General features: G+C 32.7%; 1 non-coding gene and 1 pseudogene across 1 annotated transcript; both read left to right on the top strand.

Annotated features, from left to right (window-relative positions):
- The first annotated feature begins 218 nt into the window (after positions 1-218).
- On the top strand, positions 219-322 carry LOC112474414. Its single transcript, XR_003044357.1, has one exon. It is a non-coding gene; the product is annotated as a U6 spliceosomal RNA (small nuclear RNA).
- Positions 323-6,316: 5,994 nt separating this feature from the next.
- On the top strand, positions 6,317-6,435 carry LOC112474336 (annotated as a pseudogene).
- Positions 6,436-7,156: the final 721 nt, after the last annotated feature.

Below are 7,156 nucleotides of genomic sequence, written 5' to 3'. Positions count from 1 at the left end.
CTGAGAATTTGTACCATATTCCCTGATGAAAATAATGAATTCGTAAAAATATTAATAAAGACTTTCTGAATTAGGAGTGAGAATGGAAAAGAATAGGTTCATCTTACAGGAAGAAAATAAAAGGATCTGAACTTTTAAATCTGGAAAACAAAGACTGGGGCAGGTATTACTGTATTCTGTGAATTATTGAACGGCACAACCAAAGTCAATATAAACTTGTGCCTGCTTTGGCAGCACATACATTAAAATTGAAATGATACAGAGATTAGCATGGCCCCTGTGCAAGAATGACATGCAAATTCATGAAACATAAACTTATTATTTATTGCTAATGTTAATATAATGTAAATTGATCTAGTAATTTAAAGATAAGTATGACGCATTGAAATAATAAATGGACCATATTCGTTAATCAAAACTAGGATAGCAATAGAAAAAAATTTTCCATTCAAAAAGAGCTAAGACTAAATTAGGAACTAAATAAGTCTTCAGCAGACTTGTAAACACTGAGAGATCTCTAGAGTTTATTTTGATGTGGCAACAAAGCTCCACTCTTTTGAAAAAGGCCAACTTGATAAGTCAAGTTTCAGATTCAGGAAAGAAACTATGATTATCAACTGCATAAATCAAGTAGGCCATTAGATATACAAGTCTGGGGTTCAAAAAATAGTTCTGGGTTAAAGGTCTACATTTGGGAGGCAATAGAATATATAGAGAACTTCAAGCCATGAGAATGGATGAGATTGCTAAGGAAGTATGTATAAAAATATCAATGTAGTGAATAGAGTACAAATAGATATAGGTAATGTAAGAGGCAAGTAATGTGATTAATATAATCTATGACATACAATAAGAATATATTTGAGGGGGTATTTCTTACTACTGAGTTCATCAGGAATCAAATAAAGTTCATGATATTTGAATTCAGGCCCAGAAGTGGTTATTGACAATTTACCAGATGGAAAATGAAAGGAAAGATTTATAATAAAAAATAATAGGAATGAAAAGACTCTGAGAAATGAGTTAACTGATTCAAGTTTAATATCTTGTAGGCTGGCATCCCATTTTCATTAAAATATTGAAAGACACAGTTTCCCTGGCAATTGCCTATAGCCTAATCACTAAGGCACTGCATCCTGGTCACCTGCATGTCTTACACAACCCCAGGGGAGGATTTTGACTTCCCTAATACTGAATGCTGATGTGAAAAATCCTGATTCCAGTTGCAAATATCACACAACTAAAACAAGTCTTGGACCCCTGTCTCAGTATTACGCAAGGGGAGGAGCTAAAGTGTATCTAACTAAATGAATCAAAACTGGGATGAGCTTTTCCTTTGAAATGGGTGAGTGGGGTTAAAAAAGATATGCGTTGCCTTATATCCTTTTTTTTTTTTTTTTTTTGCCTTATATACTTTGAGCACATTTTTGAATTTTGTACGCTTTGGATGTATTACTCAGATAATTTTTTCTAACAGTGAATACTTTCTATATTTTAATAATAAAAAGTATTGCTACCACTTTGTGTGTAGATAAAGCAATTTCTCATAAAATAAGACTAACCTGACATAAGTTTGTTCACTAATTCAGTACAGAATCTTTAGTATACACTATTAATGTGCTGTTCTCCAACATCCCAACTATTAATTCTCTTAGACACTCTTCAAGTAACTATCTTTCTTCTAATAGTTACCAAATCACAGGTTAAATTCTTCTTAGATTAATGTGGAAATGTTAAGCCTGATTTGAAAAATGAAACCTTATTTATTAGTTTAATATCATCTTTGTGTTTTTCTCAAAGCTCTACAATTTTAAAAAAGATAAATGAACAGTTATTTTCATGTTTTATATTACTTGTTCTCTTCACTTTATAATATTTTCCAATAACTTATTTCAATTATCTGCATACTGCTTTGATCCAAAATCATGGTTTAAAAATTTAATTTCTCAATTTAGAGAGGATCATATTACTCATTATTTTTAATCACACTTCTCCTATTCCTAGATATATAATATTTACTAAGTGTTTTTTTCCTTTTGTTCTTCTTTTTTTGTGGGGGGGGGCAGGAGGGTCAATATATCATTAATGCTTATTCCTAAATAACAGTTACATAGGCCTTGAGGTTTGTAAATATTGGGCCAATAAATATCTTAGCCAACCAACAGAGGAAACCCACACTGGCTACATGCACCACAAATATTCCCAAATGTAAAAATAATGTTATTCTTTCAATGGTATTTAAATAGGTCTGGATGAGTAGCAGGTGTAAAGGAAGCAGAAATATGTTGCTTTACTAGTCATTAACATCACTGTCAAAAGCAATCATTTCCTAGAAACCATCATTCCTTCTCTAATATGTGTTAAATGCTTCACACGACATCTGTGAGGCAGGTATCATTATTTTTTTCATCCTCATACATAGCCCAGGAGTTTGTCAGAGCTCACATTTAAACCTTGATCAGCAATCTGACCCAAGAGGATATGCTTTTAAACACTGCACTAGGCAGACTCCTAGGGTTGAGGAAGATAGTCAGGAATACTCTTAAATCAGAATAATCTGGATTGGAATAGTCCTCTGCACATTGCAGTTTATAGGGGAAATGAATGAACATTTTTCCAGTCTGTAGAACAATGACAATCATGTCTACATCGCAGTTCTTTTAAAGTCAAAATTATCTCTATGAGAATAGTGATCATAAACACAACTGCAAATTTTTTAAAAATCTGTATTGTGTTGCTTTGGTGTATTAGTTATGTTCTCCTATGCTGAGGAATCTAAATGCATAGAACTTGTTTCCTCTTCAGTGGTCTTTGGCCTATCTCTATCTTCAGCCATGAGCAAACAGCTACATATGAATTTTTATCAGATAATGTGTTCATATCCGTAAGACATTTTCCTAGCACTTTTATTGACATATCTTGGCTTAAGCCACATATTTGCTCAGGAAAAAAAATGTGTACAAATCCCTCACATAAAATTGTCTAGGAAATAACGTTATTTGTAAGCATAACTTGACAGCTTCACATTCACATCCCATTAAGGTGTCCATGGTGCAATCTATTTTAAGATAGCCTTCAGGTTTTTCTTTACATTTACAAAATAAATGAAAATTCTGGGTGTTTACTAGTGCAGGAAAGCTATGAATGTGTCATAGTTCTGTTTCTGTTATTTTCTCACCAGCCATATTTGATTATTGAATCTATATCTTCTTCATTTACTGTACAGAGTAAACCACTCCCCAAGACAGTTGATTGCTGAATTAAAATCTGAGGAGGGAAAGAAATAAATTTGTATACTGTTTGTACAGCAATATATTCAGCAGTGTACTATAAGACATTATGAGTTAGAGTAATATTGTAGAATGCAAGCAACGAAGAATTTAGAGCAGACTCAGAGGGAATTCATAATCATAAAGTCATCCTTAGACAAGGATAATAAAAACACTGTTACAGTAAACAGACTGAGTCCTCAATAATACCAGATAAATCACAAGGTGAAAAATGGAAAAAGCAAACTACAGACATCATTTGAGCGGGGTAGAGAGAAATTATCAAACAATGAGGTAATAGAAATGTCATAACACTGGAGCCAGTGTTCATTACAACTTCTCTCAGTGCCATTCATTTCCCTTAAAGGTCACAGAAACTTTGGGAATGATGAAATACCAGTTGTATTTTCTTTTTTTTTTTTCTATTTTAAACTCTTTCTTTGAAAGTCTTACCTGAGATCTGATTTGAAACCTGCAATAGCAGCCTCTGGCTTGGAAAGGAAAGCAAATATATTTTCCTCTGAAACTGATGATATGACCCACTAGTGTTAAAAATAATTCTATTGTTGTTAAAAAAGAGAAAGAAGTATCAACATACAGATGAATGTGTTAATAGTAAGTCACTGAGAAAATATCATGAGAAATTAATTCTCTAATAATTCAAAGGCACAATTCCCACTCTATGAAAGGTAGAAAATGCAATGCTGGGACACTACCTCTATTTAGAAATTGTAGATGACCTTCTCTAGCAAATGATAAAGTCAGATGTCCCTGGCCTTGTTAAACTAGTGCATGTTTCCTATTTTAAGGAATCCCTATTTGTTTACCACTTTTACCAGTGCCCTATTGTATGGACAACTAATATACCACATGTACAATAATGAAAAAGTCTATGAAAATTAGATTTGGGGTCAAGAGGCTTTTTAAAAGTCAAAAGAAATCAATCTGAACTGGGTCTTGGCTAAAAGGTAAAGAAATTAATTCAAGTTACTCTTTTATAATTAAAGAAATATAACCTTTGACTTTAGAGATTTTTTTATTGCGAGGTATTTAATTAAATCTGTGTGTGATACTCTAGACCTGGGTTAGACCACCAAAAAGCTGTCAAGAGTCATACAGACCTAATAAAACTGGTAAGAAAGGTCAGATAGGTAGTCAGTTGCCAAGATCCACTCTAACAACTCAACTATCTAGTAGATTCTATCCAATTAATTGATTTTAAGTCTCATATGTAATACCAGATTCCACAGCTGTCTATGAAATGGTTACATATAGGCTAAGCTATTATAAAAGACCCCAAATATGGCAGCTCAAATAAGACATTTTTTTTTTTCAGTCTCTCACAAAATAATTCAGAGGAATTAAGCATTCCAGGGCAGGTAGGCAAGTCTGCTCCACAAGGACATCCAGGGACTCAGGTTAGTATGAAGACCCTGATATCCTCATTAGGTGCCTTGCTGCTTTTTCTCACTAAGCCTAATGTCACTGGCTACTCCCATATTCCTCATTTCCTACACAATGAGCAGGCAGTAAGAAGTAATTAATGGGAAATCAGCATAGCATTCATTGACCTGACATTAGTATTTATCACTTCCACTGACATTCCATAGTCACAGGGCCACACCTAGCTGCAAAGGAAGCTGGAAAATTAAATCCAAGTTATGCATCACTAAAACTATCTGTGTATATTTGTCTTTATGTGAATATGTGTATGCGTATGTGTATGTATTTGAATGTTTAAAGAATTCTATTGTCTATGGCCATGCTACCCTGAACAAGCCCGATCCCATCTGACCTCAGAAGATAAGCAGAGTCGGGCCTAGTTAGTATTGGATGGGAGACAACCTAGGAAGACCAGGTGCTGTAGGTGTAAAAAATAAAAAAATAAAGGATTGAAAGCTGACAAGGTCTTTGCAATCTATGAGGTCAACCAAGGGTTGCCTTGCCTAAAAAAGAAAAAACAATAAAAAAATAAAAAAGAATTCTATTGCTCTAAATAAAAAAAGAAAGAAGTAGTAAAGAAAATAATGAGCTGTCTCATTCATATATTATTTTCTGTTTACGGAAGTGGAATATTAAAATTTGATGCTAACTCAACATGCCTTGGAAGTGGACCTCATATAACATTTTTCAAGATTCTAGTCTGTATATATTCCAGAGATAAAGACAATGACAGATACTTAATCCAGATAAACTAGATGTGGTGATATACCACAAAGTGTGGTACTACAATTAATGAAGTTTCTTTCTTTTCACCAAAATTAGAACAAAAAACTCAGTTTCACAAAAAATTTCCCTGTGCCAAAAAAAAAAAACTAAGTAGTATAGTATTTACGAATATAATAGTGAATCATAAAAATGGCATGAAGAATAAAGAACCATATTTTTGTACCTCTTATAATTCTATTTTATGTTCTAAATAATGCCATAATTATTTTACCAATAAATTGTTTTTGATTCATTTATTGTGTCATTTGTTATTTCAGCTCTTTGTCAAATTCACAAAGTTAATAAAGTATGTAAAGAATACTTAACACTGAGATATTCTTTTATCTATTTGGAAATGTCTGAGTTCTTAAAGATAATATGATGGAATGAATTACTGTCCCTAATTTCCCTGCCTCCGCCCATAGGAGAATTATTTATCACCATTCATTTTCATGTGACTTGCAGTATATTCCCATGGTATAAATGCACTTTCCCACCGATTTACATCAGTTTAACCATGTGACTTACTTCCAGTTTATTGACTGCAGCTCTTGTGTGTCACCCTCCATAATCACACAAGCAAATTCCTTATAATAAACAAATAAATAAATGAACATATATAGATCTACATACCTATATATCATATATATCTCTTTATATATATTTCCTATTGGTTTGTTTCTCTGGAGAGCTCTAATACATCCTGTATCTGATGTGTAAAAAGAGCCATTGAAATACGGGTCATCCGTTAGAACAGCAAAACTGATTAGCAAAGGTTGATTTCTATGAGTTCTTTATATGTTTCAGATACAAGGCATTTGATAAAAAATATATTGCAAGTCTATGGCCATGCTACCCTGAACAAGCCTGATCCCATCTGATTTTGGAAGCTAAGCAGAGTTGGGCCTGGTTAGTACTTGGATGGGGGACTATCTAGGAAGACCAGGTGCTGTAGGTGTAAAAAATAAAATAAAATAAAAATAAGGGATTGTAAGCTGACAAGGTCCTTGCAATCTGTGAGGTCAACCAAGGGTTGCCTCGCCTAAAAAAGAAAAAATGTATTGCAAATATTTTCTCATGGACTGGAGCTTAAGCTAGCATTTGAAGAATGGAAGCTAATAATTTTGATGAAATCCAATTTATCATTTTTTTCTTTTATGGTTAGTATATTTTTGTGTCTATCGAGGACATTTTTGCCTGACCATTGATATTTAATGTTGTAATAGCTATGTTTGCACTGTCTACAGTTTTGTCATTTGTTTTCTTTACATTCCATCTGTTTTCTGCTGTTTTCATTCTTTTTTTCTTTACCCAATTTTTTGTGGATTAACCATCTATCTTAGTATTCTATTTTTTCTCTGCTATTGACTTATTACCTATGCTTCTTTTATTTTTTAAATGATTTCTTTAGGGTTTACAATTTGCCTCTATAACTATCACAACATACTTTGAAATAATATATTACTGCACACAGATGGTGAGACTTTTATAAGGGTAAATTTCCATTTATCCTTTGTATTCCTTATATTGTTGACATATATTTTATTTCTATATGTATTATAAATCCAAATTACTTGATTCATTTTTTAAAGTCAATTGTATATGTTTTTTTTAGTAGACTTCATTTTTTACAGAAGTTTTTGGTCACAGCAAAATCAGGAGAAAGAACAGAGAATTCC

Source organism: Pteropus alecto, unplaced genomic scaffold, assembly GCF_000325575.1.
Source record: "Pteropus alecto unplaced genomic scaffold, ASM32557v1 scaffold79, whole genome shotgun sequence".
Taxonomy (NCBI): Eukaryota; Metazoa; Chordata; class Mammalia; order Chiroptera; family Pteropodidae; genus Pteropus; species Pteropus alecto.
The sequence above is the reverse complement of the archived record's forward strand: the minus strand, read 5'-3'. Positions and strand labels throughout refer to the sequence as shown.